The sequence below is a fragment of the Salvelinus namaycush genome, chromosome 32, assembly GCF_016432855.1.
Source record: "Salvelinus namaycush isolate Seneca chromosome 32, SaNama_1.0, whole genome shotgun sequence".
Classification (NCBI taxonomy): Eukaryota; Metazoa; Chordata; class Actinopteri; order Salmoniformes; family Salmonidae; genus Salvelinus; species Salvelinus namaycush.
The window spans coordinates 11,026,647-11,046,783 of NC_052338.1; the positions used below are offsets into that span (position 1 = coordinate 11,026,647).

The window sequence follows — 20,137 nt, forward strand, 5'->3', positions numbered from 1 at the left end:
GAAAATAGTTTTCTACCCCTGTGGTACTGTTTGTGAGCAACTACAGAGGGTGGAGAGAAAACAATAAGGGGAATTGGCTACTACTGTTAATGGGCAATACAGGTGCACCACTGAAGAAAAAGGACAAAGATGAAAGAATGTAGCAACCACTGTGCTGTGTGCATTACTAAAGACAGACAACAGAGAGAGACAGAGAGAGAGAGAGAGAGAGTGAGTATACTGTAGCATACTGTAGCATCTACTGTTTATGAATAGTAGACTTTAGGTACACTACTAAAGCAGAATGACAGACAAAAACACTTGTGCAGCCTTTGGAGAACAACATAGCCTCTGCTGCTGTACACACACCAGAGCCGGATGCCTGGTCAGGACCCGAAAAAGGCGAGTGGGAAAGCTGCCGTTACCGTCAATACTACTCGCCAACGTGCAATCATTGGACAATAAACTAGAAGAGGTACGATTATGAATATCCTACCAACGGGACATCAAAAACTGCAATATCCTATGTTTCACGGAATCATGGCTGAATGACGACATGGATATTCAGCTAGCGGGATACACGCTGCACCGGCAGGATAGAACAGCACACTCCGGTAAGACGAGGGTGGGCGGTCTGTGCATATTTGTAAACAACAGCTGGTGCACGAAATCTAAGGAAGTCTCTAGATTTTGAACGCCTGAAGTAGAGTATGTTGTGATAAATTGCAGGCCACACTACTTGCCTAGAGAGTTTTCAGCTATACTTTTCGTGGCTGTTTATTTACCACCACAGACAGATGCTGGCACTAAGACCGCACTTAGTCAGCTGTATAAGGAAATAAGCAAACAGGAAACCATTCACCCAGAGGCGACACTCCTAGTGGCCGGAGACTTTAATGCAGGGAAACTTAAATCAGTTCTACCAAATTTCCATCAACATGTGCAACCAGAGGGAAAAAAATTCTAGATCACCCGTACAAAGCTCTCCATTTGGTAAATCCGACCACAACTCTATCCTCCTGATTCCTGCTTACAAGCAAAAATTAAAGCAGGAAGCACCAGTGACTCGGTCTATAAAAAAGTGGTCATGAGAAGCAGATGCTAAACTACAGGACTGTTTTGCTATCACAGACTGGAACATGTTCCGGGATTCTTCCGATGACATTGAGGAATACACCACATCAGTCACTGGCTTTATCAATAAGTGCATTGAGGACGTCGTTCCCACAGTGACAATACGTACATACCCCAACCAGAAGCCATGGATTACAGGCAACATTCGCACTGAGCTAAAGGGTAGAGCTGCCGCTTTCAAGATGCGGGACTCTAACGCGGAAGCTTACAAGAAATCCTGCTATGCCCTGCGACGAACCATCAAACAGGCAAAGCGTCAATACGGGGCTAAGATTGAATCATACTACACCGGCTCCGACGCTCCTCTTATGAGGCAGGGCTTGCAAACTATTACAGACTACAAAGGGAAGCACAGCCACGAGTTGCCCAATGACACGAGCCTACAGACGAGGTAAATCACTTCTATGCTCGCTTCGAGGCAAGCAACACTGAGGCATGCGTGAGAGCATCAGCTGTTCCAGGCGACTGTGTGATCACGCTCTCCGTAGCCAACGTGAGTAAGACCTTTAAACAGGTCAACATACACAAGGCTGCAGGGCCAGACGGATTACCAGGACGTGTGCTCCGGGCATGTGCTGACCAACTGGCAGGTTTCTTCACTGACATCTTCAACATGTCCCTGATTAAGTCTGTAATACCAACATATTTCAAGCAGACCACCATAGTCCCTGTGCCCAAGAACACAAAAGCAACCTGCCTAAATGACTATCGACCCGTAGCACTCACGTCTGTAGCCAGGAAGTGCTTTGAAAGGTTGGTAATGGCTCACATCAACACCATTATCCCAGAAACCCTAGACCCACTCCAATTTGCATACCGCCCAAACAGATCCACAGATGATGCAATCTCTATTGCACTCCACACTGCCCTCTCCCACCTGGACAAAAGGAACACCTACGTGAGAATGCTATTCATTGACTACAGCTCAGCGTTCAACACCATAGTGCCCTCAAAGCTCATCATTAAGCTAAGGACCCTGGGACTAAACACCTCCCTCTGCAACTGGATCCTGGACTTCCTGACGGGCCGCCCCCAGGTGGTGAGGGTAGGTAGTAACACATCTGCCACGCTGATCCTCAACACTGGAGCCCCTCAGGGGTGCATGCTCAGTCCCCTCCTGTACTCCCTGTTCACCAAAAACTGCATGGCCAGGCACGACTCCAACACCATCATTAAGTTTCAGACGACACATCAGTGGTAGGCCTGATCACCGACAACGACGAGACAGCCTATAGGGAGGAGGTCAGAGACCTGGCCGGGTGGTGCCAGAATAACAACCTATCCCTCAACGTAACCAAGACTAAGGAGATGATTGTGGACTACAGGAAAAGGAGGACCGAGCACGCCCCCATTCTCATCGACAGGGCTGTAGTGGAGCAGGTTGAGAGCTTCAAGTTCCTTGGTGTCCACATTACCAACAAACTAGAATGGTCCAAACACACCAAGACAGTCGTGAAGAGGGCACGACAAAGCCTATTCCCCCTCAGGAAACTAAAAAGATTTGGCATGGGTCCTGAGATCCTCAAAAGGTTCTACAGCTGCAACATCGAGAGCATCCTGACTGGTCGCATCACTGCCTGGTACGGCAACTGCTCGGCCTCTGACCGCAAGGCACTACAGAGGATAGTGCGTACGGCCCAGTACATCACTGAGGCTAAGCTGCCTGCCATCCAGGACCTCTACACCAGGCGGTGTCAGAGGAAGGCCCTAAAAATTGTCAAAGACCCCAGCCAGTCATAGACTGTTCTCTCTACTAAAGCAAGGCAAGCAGTACCGGAGTGCCAAGTCTAGGACAAAAAGGCTTCTCAACAGTTTTTACCCCCAAGCCATAAGACTCCTGAACAGGTAATCAAATGGCTACCCGGACTATTTGCATTGTGTGCCCCCCCCAACCCCTCTTTTTACGCTCCTGCTACTCTCTGTTTATCATATACAGTGGGGCAAAAAAGTATTTAGTCAACCACCAATTGTGCAAGTTCTCCCACTTAAAAAGATGAGAGAGGCCTGTAATTTTCATCATAGGTACACTTCAACTATGACAGACTAAATGAGAAAAAAAAAAAATTATGAATTTATTTGGAAATTATGGTGGAAAATAAGTATTTGGTCAATAACAAAAGTTTATCTCAATACTTTGTTATATACCCTTTGTTGGCAATGACAGAGGTCAAACGTTTTCTGTAAGTCTTCACAAGGTTTTCACACACTGTTGCTGGTATTTTGGCCCATTCCTCCATGCAGATCTCCTCTAGAGCAGTGATGTTTTGGGGCAGTTGCTGAGCAACACGGACTTTCAACTCCCTCCAAAGATTTTCTATGGGGTTGAGATCTGGAGACTGGCTAGGCCACTCCAGGACCTTGAAATGCTTCTTACGAAGCCACTCCTTCGTTGCCCGGGCGGTGTGTTGGGATCATTGTCATGCTGAAAGACCCAGCCACGTTTCATCTTCAATGCCCTTGCTGATGGAAGGAGGTTTTCACTCAAAATCTCACGATACATGGCCCCATTCATTCTTTCCTTTACACGGATCAGTCGTCCTGGTCCCTTTGCAGAAAAACAGCCCCAAAGCATGATGTTTCCACCCCCATGCTTCACAGTAGGTATGGTGTTCTTTGGATGCAACTCAGCATTCTTTGTCCTCCAAACACAACGAGTTGAGTTTTAACCAAAAAGTTCTATTTTGGTTTCATCTGACCATATGACATTCTCCCAATCTTCTTCTGGATCATCCAAATGCTCTCTAGCAAACTTCAGACGGGCCTGGACATGTACTGGCTTAAGCAGGGGGACACGTCTGGCACTGCAGGATTTGAGTCCCTGGCGGCGTAGTGTGTTACTGATGGTAGGCTTTGTTACTTTGGTCCCAGCTCTCTGCAGGTCATTCACTAGGTCCCCCCGTGTGGTTCTGGGTTTTTTGCTCACCATTCTTGTGATCATTTTGACCCCACGGGGTGAGATCTTGCGTGGAGCCCCAGATCGAGGGAGATTATCAGTGATCTTGTATGTCTTCCATTTCCTAATAATTGCTCCCACAGTTGATTTCTTCAAACAAAGCTGCTTACCTATTGCAGATTCAATCTTCCCAGCCTGGTGCAGGTCTACAATTTTGTTTCTGGTGTCCTTTGACAGCTCTTTGGTCTTGGCCATAGTGGAGTTTGGAGTGTGACTGTTTGAGGTTGTGGACAGGTGTCTTTTATACTGATAACAAGTTCAAACAGGTGCCATTAATACAGGTAACGAGTGGAGGACAGAGGAGCCTCTTAAAGAAGAAGTTACAGGTCTGTGAGAGCCAGAAATCTTGCTTGTTTGTAGGTGACCAAATACTTATTTTCCACCATAATTTGCAAATAAACTCATTAAAAATCCTACAAATTGATTTTCTGGATTTTTTTTTCTCATTTTGTCTGTCATAGTTGAAGTGTACCTATGATGAAAATTACAGGCCTCTCTCATCTTTTTAAGTGGGAGAACTTGCACAATTGGTGGCTGACTAAATACTTTTTTGCCCCACTGTATATTTGTTTCTAAACTTTCCTAATATTAAGCAAATATTAAGCACATTGCTTATCTTTACAACAGGAGTATAGCCTACCTGGCTGGCATGAAAATGAACCACGGGAAAAGCGTCCTCCATTCGCTACTTAAGTGCAGAGATGACATGTATGTTTCGAGACAGGTGCATGGTAATGTTCCATTCTAAAAAAAAAATATTTCACACATATATTATTTAGAATAGTCTGATGGGTGACAACATTAGCCTATCACTTGTGAATTATATATTATTACGTGTGAATGATGCCCAGCGTAAGACAAGAAACAATGCCTTTTTTTGTGACTTTTTCTAATCATAGTCGCACACCTCATGTAGCCTAGCCTATAGGCTATATGTTTTGATAAGGTTTGTATCACAACTAAAGTGGACAAATAACTTCTTCAAATTAAGCACATTAATTAGCTTTACAAGGGCTGTAGAGCCTAACTGGAATACAGTTGAAGTCGGAAGTTTACATACACTTAGGTTGGAGTCATTAAAACTCGTTTTTCAACCACTCCACAAATTTCTTGTTAACTAACTATAGTTTTGGCAAGTCGGTTAGGACATCTACTTTGTGCATGACACAAGTAATTTTTCCAACAATTGTTTACAGACAGACTATTTCACTTATATTTCACTGTATCACAATTCCAGTGGGTCAGAAGTTTACATACACTAAGTTGACTGTGCCTTTAGAAAGCTTGGAAAAATCCAGAAAATGATGTCATGGCTTTAGAAGCTTCTGATTGGATAATTGACATCATTTGAGTCAATTAGAGGTATACCTGTGTATGTATTTCAAGGCCTACCTTCAAACTTAGTGCCTCTTTGCTTGACATCATGGGAAAATCAAAAGAAATCAGCCAAGACCTCAGAAAAAAAACTGTAGATCTCCACAAGTCTGGTTCATCCTTGGGAGCAATTTCCAAACACCTGAAAATACCACGTTTACCTGTACAAACAATAGTACGCAAGTATAAACACCATGGGACCACGCAGCCGCCATACCGCTCTGGAAGGAGACGCGTTCTGTCTCCTAGAGATGAACGTACTTTGGTGCGAAAAGTGAAAATCAATCCCAGAACAACAGCAAAGGACCTTGTGAAGATGCTGGAGGAAACAGGTACAAACGTATCTATATCCACAGTAAAACCAGTATTATATCGACATAACCTGAAAGGCCGCTCAGCCAGGAAGAAGCCACTGCTCCAAAACGGTCATAAAAAGTAAGACTACGGTTTGCAACTGCACATGGGGACAAAGATCGTACTTTTTGGAGAAATGTCCTCTGGTCTGATGAAACAAAAATAGAACCGTTTGGCCATAATGACCATCATTATGTTTGAGGAAAAAGGGGGAGGCTTGCAAGCCGAAGAACACCATCCGAACCGTGAAGCACGGGGGTGGCAGCATCATGTTGTGGGCGTGCTTTCCTGCAGGAAGGACTGGTGCACTTCACAAAATAAATGGCATCATGAGGGAGGAAAATTATGTGGATATATTGAAGCAACATCTCAAGACATCAGTCAGGAAGTTAAAGCTTGGTCTCAAATGGGTCTTCCAAATGGACAATGACCCCAAGCATACTTCCAAAGTTGTGGCAAAATGGCTTAAGGACAACAAGGTCAAGGTATTGGAGTGGCCATCACAAAGCCCTGACCTCAATCCTATAGAAAATTTGTGGGCAGAACTGAAAAAGCGTGTGCGAGTAAGGAGGCCTACAAACCTGACTCAGTTACACCAGCTCTGTCAGGAGGAATGTGTTACGATAGTCTATATCTTCCTCCTCATCGGACGAGGAGAGGCGAGAAGGATCGGACCAATATGCAGAGTGGTTGGTTTCCATGGTAATTTAATAACACGAAAACAAATATGCGATACAAAATAACAAAGTGAAACTACCGTGACAGTCCCGTGTGGCGAAACACTAACAAGGAACAAACACCCACAAAACACACGTGAAAACCCGGCTGCCTAAGTATGATTCTCAATCAGGGACAACGATTGACAGCTGCCTCTGATTGAGAATCATACCAGGCCGAACACACAAAACCCCAACATAGAAAACAACACATAGACAACCCACCCAACTCACGCCCTGACCATACTAAATAAATACAAAACAAGGGAAAACAGGTCAGGAACGTGACAGAATGGGCCAAAATTCACCCAACTTATTGTGGGAAGCTTGTGGAAAGCTACCCAAAATGTTTGACCCAAGTTAAACAATTTAAAGGCAATGCTACCAAATACTAATTGAGTGTATGTAAACTTCTGACCCACTGGAAATGTGATGAAATAAATAAAAGCTGAAATAAATAATTCTCTCAACTATTAGTCTGACATTTCACATTCTGAAAATAAAGTGGTGATCCTAACTGACCTAAGACAGGGAATTTTTACTAGGATTAAATGTCAGAAATTGTGAAAAACTAAGTTTAAATGTATTTGGCTAAATGTAAGGTGTGCTAAGGTGTGCTATGTAAACTTCTGACTTCAACTGTACATAAGCAGGACGTGAGTTTCAAGTTTGGGGAAGATAATTTTCACCATAAAAATGCACCTTAATAATAAAAGAATTACATGCATAATCGCATTTGTGGTCACTTTTGATAATGGGCGAAAAATAATTGTTTTCCCGCAAATGGAACATTCGCGCTGTGCTTATAATGTGAAGAAATAGCCTAACAGTTTATCAACATTTTAAGCTAATCGTTCTGATCTGTTGCGCCAACCTCATTGCGTAAAAAATATTTTTGATACTAGTGGTTGTATTCATTTGGGATCTATCGCATCCCACAACTGTCCCAGACTAAGTTTGGAATAATTATTTTTCGCACAGAATGGGTCAACTTTTGTACTATGGGGGATAGTAGATTGACATCTACTGTTCATTAGGCCTACTCATCTTGTTGACTGACGAAAAGTAAATGTGGACAGTTCTTCCAATATGGATATGGATGTGCGCAGTTGAGTCCCCTATGTGTCTGTCTTCACTTATAGCCTGTGAGAAAGACCCAATCACCTGATGGAGAGTTGTGTGAGTGAGAGGTGCTTCGGAGCAGGCAGCACTCAGGGAGAAGGGCTGTAAAAGGCATGGATTTTTTTGGGTGCATTATGGCCACACAAAGGGGATACCTCTGGGAAATTCGAGGCATTATCAAGTGCTCCTCAAATTGTGAACGAGAGACTGACGAAGTGTGTACAACATTTTCAAATCATCATTAGAGTCGCATCATGCAACGTTACAATATATTAGAAATCAACATATAGCCCAACGTTTGTATAACAACTACAGTACCTATTCTTTGTAAACCGCTCAACACAGAATAGCCACATGTGCGCACTCCCTGAAGTCGTTTGGAGAAAATATCCTTTCTATTTTATTCAGCTTTGTTCGGTTGTATTGTTCATACTATAAAATAATATAAAATAATTCCACGGAATTCTAAGCAAATCTTGTCTGCTAAATGACCTACTGTAGCCCACAGCTATATGGCATAGCCAGATCAGGACAACTCAGAGTATGCTATTCTGTTCTTCTGAAATAGACTACATTTTCTTCATATCATGTTTCTTTAGACATGTCTAAAATAAATAATGGATTTATTGTGAAGGTGTAGGCTATATTACATGGATTTATTAGACCTTTTAAAATGTATACGTTCCAAAGGTCTGCATCAGTGGCTTGTGTGGAAGCCAGGAGATGCTAAATGGGTTTATGTTAATTAACGGTCAATTACCATGAGACAGGTAGTTATTTGCTTGACAATCACCGGCTGACGAAAGTTCATGACCGCTTAGGAAAATTCACAGATGAGCTCACTCAGTGTAGCTCAATGCTGATTGGCTATTATTATTACTTTTTTTTTTATCAAGGGAGGCCAAATACTCGCTGGCTTCCCTTGCATTCAATGCTACGGGCGAAAACAATGTCATACTCTTAATTACCAGACAGCCTCAGATACATGGGCAACACATCCTGAGAAAGAAGGGCGCTGTTTCGCTCGCTCGGATGCTTTCTCCAGTGAGACATTAAGCCTCTTGCGAATTGAAGTAAAATTGTGAAACACAGAGAGACGAAAGATACATTATTAAAATACATTTTTGGGGGGAAGCCTGGCTTCCCTTGGCATCCATGAGTACACGCCACTGGTCCTGTAGTGTACATTGTGTCAGAGAGAAGATATAATACTTGACTACATCTTGACTGTACTTGACTACATTACATCCCGCGTTGTGGTGATTTTCCATAGAAATAGTGTTCTTTATTGCTTATACTATAGGGTACAAGTGAGAGGAATACTATACACAAGGTCAACTAGTAAAGACACACAACATGAAGTGCATTCTGCAACATACCAAGAACCACTCTAAGGGGAAGACATACAGTAGACTACATAGACAGAGCGAATATGTTGACAGGTTCTGTGTGAAGGTCTCAAACTGATTCACAGCAGATGTTCTGATGACAGTATGATGTGAACAGCCCATGTTGCTGTTATGTCCTAACCGACTTGCCAAAACTATAGCTTAACAAGAAATTTGTGGTGGTTGAAAAAAGTTTTCATGACTCAAACCTAAGTGTATGTAAACTCACGACTTCAGTTGTAAGTACGTTTTACCTCTGGTTTTATGATACGTGTAGCTTATTTGATCGGATATTGCAATGATTAGGTTGTTACGAGTGTACTGATATAAGTAGGACACGTGACATACCAGCAACTTTGAGAAAAAACTATTTATATCGGATTTGTGCCTGGTCTCCACTAGTTACCACAGCCACAAAGTCATAAACCCTGCCTACTTCTAGAATTAATTAAAAAAAAAAAAAAAAAATGTTGATTCTAACCCTGACCACATTGCTAACCTTAAAATATGACCAAAAAACACATTTTTGTTTTCATTAATATTTATGATATAGCCAATTTTGACTTTGTGGCTGTGATAACTAGTGGAACTGTTTGTACCTGTTGTTCACACGCATATCTGCACTCTCATTGGCTATAATGGTCCCATCTGACCTCCTCCAGACTGCCTTCCATTTCTGACGACATTTATTTTAATTGAAAAGTGGCCACTATAGTATCTGGTCAATATAATGTATAAATTGTGGCATAAATCAACCTTTCCTGAAAAAATCCATCCCTATACCTGACAAAACAACCAGGTTTATATGGACAAAAACAATACCAACTGCCACAAGCTATTCCCTAACCTAATACCAAATGTAAAGCTTCAAAGAAAGGTTCATTATTCTAAACAAATTCTGCCTAATTAAATGGTTCTGCTGGATGTGGCTGTGAAGCGGCTAAAGTAAATTAGACGTGGTGAGAGACTTAAGACTGAGGAGCTGGGAGACTTAATTACTGGAGGACGGGCTAATCCATTTCTCACACACACATTCTGTCTCTATCTCTCCTTTCTCCTCTTTTTCCTTCTAATCACTCATTATTTATACGCGGTCGTCTCTCTCCTTTCTTTTGTATAGCTCTCTTCCATTGCTCTCTCATTTCCCTCTCTCTCGCTCTCTTTTTTTCCACTTTCCCCACTCTTGCCCTTTCTCTCCCTTGCTCATATGGTTTCTATCTTGTCGATGATGTACAGTTCCTTCAGAACGTATTCACACCTTTTTCACATTTCGTTGTGTTACAGCCAGAATTTAAAATGTATTATATTGATAATTTGTGTCACTGGACTACACACAATACCCCATAATGTCAAAGTGGAACTATGTTTTTGGAAATGTTTACAAATTAATTACAAATGAAAAGCTGAAATCTCTTGAGTCAATTAGTGTTCAACCTCTTTATTATGGCAAGCTTATAAAAGTTCAGGAGTAAAAATGTGCTTAACAAGTCACATAAGTTGCATGGACTTACTCTATGTGCAATAATAGTGTATAACATGATTTTTGAATGATTACCTCAGCTCTGTAACCCACACACAATTATCTGCAAGGTCCCTCAGTCGAGCAGTGAATTTAAAACACAGATTCAACCACAAAGCCAAGGAGGTTTTCCAATGCCTCACAAAGAAAGGCACTTATTGGTAGATGGGGTAAAATACATTTAAAAAATGACATTGACTATCCCTTTAAGCATGGTGAAGTTAGTAATTACACTTTGAATGTTGTATCAATGCACCTAGTCACTACAAAGATACAGGCGTCCTTCCTAAGAGAAAGGAAACCACTCAGGTATTTCATCATGAGGCCAATGGTGACTTTAAAACAGAGTTTAATGGCTGTGATAGGAGACAACTGAGGATGGATCAACAACATTGTAATTACTCCACAATACTAACATAAATGACAGAGTGGGGCCTCCCGGGTGGTGCAGTGGTCTAGGGCACTGCATCGCAGTGCTAACTGCGCCACCAGAGTCTCTGGGTTCGCGCCCAGGCTCTGTCGCAGCCGGCCGCGACCGGGAGGTCCGTGGGGCGACGCACAATTGGCATAGCGTCGTCCGGGTTAGGGAGGGTTTGGCCGGTAGGGATATCCTTGTCTCATCGCGCTCCAGCGACTCCTGTGGCGGGCCGGGCGCAGTGCGCGCTAACCAAGGGGGCCAGGTACACGGTGTTTCCTCCGACACATTGGTGCGGCTGGCTTCCGGGTTGGAGGCGCGCTGTGTTAAGAAGCAGTGCGGCTTGGTTGGGTTGTGCTTCGGAGGACGCATGGCTTTCGACCTTCGTCTCTCCCGAGCCCGTACGGGAGTTGTAGCGATGAGACAAGATAGTAATTACTAGCGATTGGATACCACGAAAATTGGGGAGAAAATGGGATAAAAAAAAAAAAAAAAAAAATGACAGAGTGAAAAGTAGGAAGACCATACAGAATAATAAATATTCCAAAACATGCATCCTGTTTGCAATAAGGCACTAAATTAAAACTGCAAAAAATTTGGCAATGAAATTAACTTTGTGTCCTGAATACAAAGCGTTATGTTTGGGGCAAATCCAACACAACACATTACTGAGTAACACTCTTCATATTTTCAAGCATAGTGGTGGCTGCATCATGTTATAGGTATGCTTGTCATCACCAAGGACTGGGAGTTATTTTTTAAGATAAAAGAAACAGAATAGAGCTAAGCAAAGCCAAAATCCTAGAGGAAATCCTGGTTCAGTCTGCTTTTCAACAGACTGGGAGACAAATTCACCTTTCAGTTAGGACAATAACCTAAAACACAAGACCAATATACACTGGAGTAACAGTTCTGACTTAAAATCGGCTTGAAAATCAATGGTAAGACTTGAAAATGGCTGTCTAGCAATGATCAACAAACAACTTGACAGAGGTTGAATCATTTTAAAAGGAATCATGTGCAAATATTGTACAATCCAGGTGTGCAAAGCTCTTAGAGACTTACCCAGAAAGACTCACAGCTGTAATCACTGCCAAAAGTCATCCTAACATGTATTGACTAAGGGATGTGAATAATTATGTAAATTACATATTTCTGTATTTAATTTTTCAATATAATATAATAATACAATATAATAATATTTTTTTAACATTTCTAAAAACATATTTTCACTTTGTCATTATGAGGTATCGTGCGTTTGTAACGGATGTGAAATGGCTAGCTAGTTAGCGGGTACGCGCTAGTAGCGTTTCAATCAGTTACGTCACTTGCTCTGAAACCTAGAAGTAGGGTTGCACCTTGCTCTGCAAGGGCCGTGGCCTTTGTGGAGCGATGGGTAACGATGCTTCGTGGGCGACCGTTGTTGATGTGTGCAGAGGGTCCCTGGTTCGCGCCCAGGTCGGGGCGAGGAGACGTACTAAAGTTATACTGTTACACGTTGATGGGTGAGATAAAAAAATATCTATTTAACACATTTTGATTTCAGGCTGTAACAACAAAATGTGGAATAAGTCAAGGAGTATGAATACTTTCTGAAGGCACTGTAGATGCGGGGATGTCCTCTGAGTGTCATCTGTCCACAGTGTTGATTAGTGGCTGCCCCGTGCAGAGGATTGATGAGGGTTGGGACGGGTGAGAGTTGCCAGATCTGTAGTCATTTGCATGAAGGGCAGGCAGATTTCATGCAAAAAGACCCTCTGGTTAATGAAAGCAACATGTCAAACAGAATATTATCAATACATTGACAAGGGTCTAAAAGGCTGGATTTTATATCAGTATTAAACCCCGCAATCTTAGTCACTATCCTGCATACATGGATTTGTTAACATGCATTTGTTTTACATCGGTGGAATGCAAAGTGCCCTAAGTATTCTGCAACCAATCAATTCATCGACTAGGGTATAAAAGCCTGGATTTTATTCCAATGTTAAACCTCACAATCTTAATGACTACCGATCTAAACTTGAGTTGCCAGACTCCATAATCTCACATTCACTCTACAAAGGGGAAGGTAGGGTGAAAGGTACTATCAATCCTGGATACAGCGATTTGCATGATCTGTACATGCAAAGTGCCCTGCCTAAATAATTTACAACCACAAAACTATACCTGGCTTGATGTACATTAAAAAAATCTAAATTCTAGGGGTGAAGGTGAATAAGGACTTTGTGTTAGTAAGTAATTTTATATTTGCTTCTTGCCAGGGAATATTAGCAGGTTGACTAAGCTCTGACACTATGTTCAAATGTTTAGCTCGGAGTAACATATTTCCATTCCGTCTAACCCATTTTTCTTGTGTCGAGGAAGTACATATGGCAGAGTTGGCTTCTACGTGGTGAAAGAAAAGCAGCAGCAGGCCCATCTTGTTTACACACTACGTCCAGCACGTCCATGACGAGCAACGGCGGGCCTTGCATACGGCAAACAGCAGCAATTACAGCCTCTCCTGTCTTGGCACACGGCACGTAGGCCTCGCATCTCCAGCGGCAACAGATGGCCCCCTTTATTATAGCCCACTGAAACCAGGGGAGCGTTTGCCATGCTAACCAGCCCAGCAATCAATCTATCAGAGTCACGCTCAACAGTATCAGCCGTTATAAATCAGATAGGGTCAGACCCTTCGCTCCTCTGTGTGTCTTCCCGTGTGTGTGTGTGTGTGTGTGTGTTGTGCCATTTAGCGAGGCGTCGACCCCGGAGCCGCGCTTCAGTGGTTCTTCAGCCAAAGAACATGCCACGTCTGTTGCGTAGCCGTGCCGGTGTCCAGGTGCATCGTCCTGTCTGAGTGTTAGGCCTAAACACTGACCCCCCTCAGGTGGATTCCTCTTCAGTTGTCTTTCACATCTGGCTCAATTGGAGGGGGTGTTAGATTCAGGGTGCGTTCAGCAATGTCCGGTCAACTGTACTTCATATCCGTACTGACCGCCATGGACCATCTAAGGTGGATATGTCAAACCTGGATCATTTGAAAGGGGTTGCTTGTTTTGTTTTTTAACAGGTGTGATAGCATTTTCTGCCAAAATGAGAAGAAAAAAGGCAACCTAGTTTGCCAATACGAAAAGATGTGACTTAAACTGTTGTAGATAGTGGCAAATAAAACATTTCACAGTAGCAGTTGCATAGATAAAACAGAACATAGCTTAATGAATGGGAATAGTTGCTTTATTTTACATGATTTAATGTGCCCGACAAAACTTCTAGCGATGCCCTTGCTTGCACAACCAATTTCTAGTTTAAAGTTAATCAAATCCAGGCAAGTTGAAAAAAGTGAATAAATGCTTGCAAATAATCTCTACAGTTCAGCAACCTAACAATGTAACAAGTCACTTAAATTAAAGCAATCACTAGTTTGTCTGTTCATTTTGTAACCATGTCGCCAGAGTTAAAATGTAAAATAATTCTCCCTGGGGTACAATTCATTGTAGATACTCTAAGAATGCAGAGTCCTGTCAACATATTCCATCTAGAGTGTGATGAGGTAAGGCTCTGCCATATTGCTCCTGTAGAAACTGGTCCGTTTTGTTTTACATCCTTGTATTTAGAAAAAGACAAGCAATTTAAAGCAATTGAGGTGAGGGTCAAAATAGATAGGATTGTGATTAATTGGGAGTCCAAAGTTAACCTCGTACAACCATCTGGAAGTCTTGCGAGCTTACATTCTGTTGACCTACACGGATTCAGTCTGGTAATAAAAGGCTAGTCCAAAGTTACTCTGCTGAAGCATCCATATGTCAGTTCTCGAAGTCCTGGCTTGTAAATTATTTATGGCAATTGCATGCTTTTTTTCTCATATGAGTCCAGTGATGTCAGTTAGATGTTAGATTAGGTAAAAAGCAAATCTTTGATTTGATCTACGTGTATCTGAGAGCATTGAACATCAACAACATCAACACGTTCAATTTACCCTGTCAGATGCACATGCATAGACAATGTGACATGTTTTCGAACATATGGTTATTGTGTGTATTTGAATGAGAGAGAGAGAGAGAGAGAGAGAGATTGTGTGCTTCTGTATGTTTGAGAGCATGTGAAAGAGAGGGAGTACAGTGTGGTGGTCACACTGACAGTTCCACTGTGCGCCCGATGAAAATATACGACACGGGAGGGCAGGTGACAGCTCCTGTCATGCCCACACGTTCCTGCGCAGATGCTGCCTGTCGCCATGGAAACAATCTCCTCGGCTCAGACATGATTGCGGATCCTCCTGTCCGTCAAACTTTCATCATGGCACATCGAGAGTAGGAAAGAAAATGGAGCATCGATCCAAATAGCTTGACAGTGCCAGGGCCTCATAATCCCTCCTCAGTGAAGGGTAAACTCTCAAATCCAGCTAAGATGCGGTTTAGACGTAGTGAGCTTTACAAAGCAGCTCTGTGCTTTCATTCACACTAAATGTGTATTTCTCGCATTCCTTCTGTCTTGGCTCCCTTGGTATTTTTCTTTCTTTCTCAGAGACACCCCTCACTGGCCAAGACTCCGCCATCTCTTTCTGTCTTTACTTCTCTCACTCGTTTCTATGTTTCCAACTACTTGTTTTGTAACTTTCTTTGCATCGACACAGGGCCAGTAATATTGATGCAAGTAAAGTACTACAATTGGTTGAAATTTGAACGGGAAGATAAAACAGCCAGAACTAAATCATTTGGAATGCGATCAAAAAAATGACTTTGCATATTTCTCTGGGAGCAAGTTACACCAAACAGTTCTCTCATTGCCCCTCGGGTTGTTTGACAAGCTGCCACATTCTGACACACTCAGTCTCCCCTTCTGGTGAGATCTATGACTCTGGCAAATGAATGTTCTGATCCAAGTACTCTTTATCAGCATGACTGTGAAAGACGCAATGCTGCCAGGGAAATTAGAAGTAATAATGGAACAGTATTACAAAATCTCTCCCAGCTAGCACATTTGGTTTCTTGGAAGCTGTGGGAACGTATACTTTTGGTTTCACATTGGTTGTGGGAACGAAGCCATGCATTTCCTGACCGGTAAACTGAACATTTTTTAAACGTTCTGAGAACAGAAGTGAAATTGTTGCCTGTTCTTTAATTTTTAGGTTGCAGGGAGGTTCTGAGAATGTTTTACTCTGGTTCGTTGGAGATTTTCCTGGGAGGTTTTATTAACACTAACAATGGAAATTATAGGTTATTTGGAGGTTTTTGAATAACTTCCTAAAAACTTTCATTGAACATTTCATTAAGACTTTTAATAACACTGCTAGCTCATTTTGAGTTAACTTTGTTGAACCAATCACAGATAGGACACATGGAAATGAATTACCTTAGGCATAAACATGCAAACACATTTTTTTATTGTGACATGGCATCAGTGAGATTTGAACCTATAATCTTCTGTTCTCTATCCATGGAATGAGTCCACTGTGCCACCAGAATGGAGCTAGCATGTCATACGTTTTTTACGCATTCAAAGCTGTTCATTTTAGTCTATTGAAACAGACCCCATTCAAAGGAACAAAGCACTGATTAAGATCAGGTGTGGCCAATCAGTGGGTGCCACCAACACACCTGAACACATAAAACAAGATAGAGGATAAGAGTTTTGTTGATGCTGAGAATGGCATGTATATTTTTAAATAACATTCTTAGAACGTTCTCTGAATGTTAAAGTTGTGGTTTTTATGGAAAGTTTTCTTAATGTTCTCAGAACAATTTCAGAACATGACCGACCCAATTATCATAGAAATGCAAGTTATAGATCTTTCATTCTCTATGAAAGTAAGTCTAATAAGTGGTAGATCTGTTTTATGTGCACTATTTCTATACTTCCCATTCTTAAGTTTATTTTTAGCTTCTTAACAGCTTCTAACCCCAAGCCATTAGACTCCTGAACAGCTAATCAAATGGCTACCTGGACTATTTGCATTGACCCCCCTCACCCACCCCCAGCTGCTGCTACTCTGTTAATTATCTATACAGTCACTTTTCCTCTACCTCCATGTACATTTTCTTTTTTATTTATTTTTTTACTTCAGTTTATTTGAGTAAATAAATACTTTAACACTTATTTTTCTTAAAACTGCATTGTTGGTTAAGGGCTTTTAGTAAGCATTTCACGGTACCTGTTGTATTCAGCACATGTGACAAATACAATTTGATTTGATGATTTTTACTTTCGGTTTTGCACACCTGCTTCAAAACAGCTGAAAATACAATATTTGTGATTATGGAAAATATACTGTATTTCACAGCAGTTTAGATGGTACAATGATTCTCTACACAATGACTGCTTGTTTTGTCAGAAAAACTGAAATTATTCAAATTTTAGCAACCGGGAAATGGCGGAGCGATTTCTGCATAGTGTATCTTTAAATAGAACCATGAAGAAACGTTATGCTGAAGTACTGAAATTCCCTCAGAAGAACGTTGTTTCTTAATGTTCTCTGAACTATTTGAAAACATTCCCAATGTCAAATCAATTAGAAAACATTCTGAAAACTGTTTTCCTTCTCTCATTCTCTCTCTATCCCCTTCTCTTGCCTTCCAGTCTAACAAACCGATACTATCCCCAGCTTTGATTTGCTAAATACCGCTGGGGGAGGGGGGGGGGATTGGGTAAACATGAAGGATGAGACAGCCACAGCACCACTAAGTAATCCCACACTGGAAGTCTCCATGCTGTTTGAATTTGGGGCGCTCTCTGTCTCCACTCCAACCCAAAGAGCCAGAGAAACCAGGCTTATTTTTATGCCTTTTAAAAATGGGACTGCTGGCTCCGATATAGATCTCTGCTTGCAAATCACGTTGTTACAGAGCTCCCCCCCACCCCCTCTCCCCCAAAACCCAAACCCCAAACCCCTTTTACCACCAGCCTTAAATCATTCCAGAGGCCCTGGGGCTTGGACAGGCTATAACTGAAAAAATACAAGAGGAAAACACTTGGATATTGTCCGGAGCCCTGGGTAATTGAAAGAATAATTCATTTTAAAACTGTGTGTTCTGACCAGTTAAGAGTGGTTCCCATTGGTTACCTAATCTCGTGAAGCGGTGGTTGTTGAAGGGAGGCAGAGGGGGCACTGATGGTCCTGTATTATTTTGACCAACCACAAAAACTTCAGGTTCCTGGTGAGGGAGTGGGAGTGCAGTGAAGACCATGTGAGAACGGAGCATCCCTCACAATGGACTGGGGTAGAGCTGAAGAGCCAGCCATCCCACTTCTCTCTCTCCTTCTCTCTCCCACCCATCACCACTTCGCCCCTGCTGGGTCAGCTTAGCCTGCAAATTGATTCCCCGGTTGCTAGGTGAGACAAACGACTGTGTGACAGTCAATAAACTCAGATGGCGATCATACGGGGCCGGTACCAGAAATAGCCCTACAAAATATTAGAGAACAAAAAAATCTAGACGAATTATGTTTCACAGGAAATATCTTGGTGTCAGAAATGTCCCGAGCCGTTTGCCTTATAAAGTCAAAGAGGGGCCACTGGATTGACCTCTTGCTTAAGTTTGGGACTTTTAATTAGAAATGTTGTCCATGTGGGAACTGGGGGAGTGGGCTGAGGCCGGGCACAGCGCGAGGTGGTTCCTGACAGGGCAGTTATACCACCTACATTTTACCATTCAAGTTCACGTAATGTCCTCTGTTTCAGAAACCATGAGCCACACTATCAAAATTCCACATTTACAGCTATGCAGCAAGCCAAATAAATTGAAAGAAGCCATGTTAAAATGAATACCATCTGCTAATAATAATCAAATAGCTTATGATCAAATTGAAGAAGTCAAAAGTAAAATCTATAGAAAATGATGAGTTCTGATCATTCAATGTGATTTCATGTACCTTCTTCAGTGTGTCCTGAGGCTAAGAACACAAAGTACTGGCAACAGAAATGCAGGTCTACTTAAAGGAAACAAAGACTTTATCCATTACAATCAAACTAGAACCAATCAAGTGTTCCCATTCACACATTGTTGGATTTTACAGCCAACTAGATACAGTTTCTTTGTGGATTAATTCCAAAATAAAAAACTTAGTAGTGTGAAAAAACGCTAATGAAATACTGTAGGTCTCAGAAGATAAAACAAGCTCCCTCTTCCGTTCCCATTTGCCCTTTGTACATCTCCCTCTTCCGTTCACATTTGCCCTTTGTACAAGAGTTATTTTGCCTGGACATGACAGCTTTGTCTCAGGTCAACTTCACGCTCAAACAGCACACCAACTGAAGGGCTCCAAAACATGTTTATTTTCATCCTCTCTCTCTCTCTTCCTCCTATTCTCTCTCTCTCTAGGTGGCCTCCTCCAGTATGTCTTGGCCTCTCTCTTGGGGGACGACCCAGTCTGACAACACATTTCAACATCTGAACTAGACAATTAACGAATTAAAGCCGAATTAAAGCTACATCGAATTAAAGTTCATAGTACTCGCAAACTTCATATTGGATATATTGATTGCTTGGTGGTGGTTCAGTTAAGGGCACTAGCCAGGGAGCACTTATAGCTGCAATATGTAACTCTTTGGGCGATCTAAACAAATTAACATAGAAATGTGAGTTATAGTTCTGCCATTCTCATTGAAAGCAAGTCTAAGAAGTGGTAGATTTGGTCTGTGTGCTATTTCTATGCTTCCCATTCTTAAGTTTAGTTTTTATGTCTTTTACTTTCGGTTTTGCACACCAGCTTCAAACAGCTGAAATAACAATATTTTTGGTTATGGACAATATATTTCACAGCGGTTTAGATGGTACAATGATTCTCTACACTATACTTGCTTGTTTTGTCACATAAAATTTAAATTAGGCAAACTATTCGAATTTTAGCAACCAGGAAATGTCGGAGCAATTTTGGCATAGTGCACCTTTAATTAGTTACATATTTGAAATAACAATGAAGCACTCAAGTACATAATAAGGTTATCTGTATGCCAAGTGGAGTTGCCTCTGCTGACGTTGGCCTTAACTTTCCATTGCTATTTGGTGGGGAGGTGCCCAACTTAGTGTGTGTGTGTGTGAGAGAGAGTTTTCAGGAACATGTTCTGTCAGCATTTCCTGGACGCATTTCCTCTACTTCTCTCCTAAACTTTAGTGCCTGTGTGGCCTGGCTGCAGCAAGGTGATGCCAGCGAGGCTCCTCACACCTGCAGACACAGTGCCAGACGCAGCATCTCTTAAAT

At 42.0% G+C, this 20,137-nt stretch overlaps 1 protein-coding gene across 1 annotated transcript in view; it reads right to left on the minus strand.

The window, feature by feature from the left end:
- Positions 1 to 20,137, minus strand: part of LOC120027333 (atrial natriuretic peptide receptor 1-like) — a 107,510-nt gene that overhangs the window by 84,960 nt on the left and 2,413 nt on the right. The gene's annotated exons all lie outside the window — the stretch shown is intronic.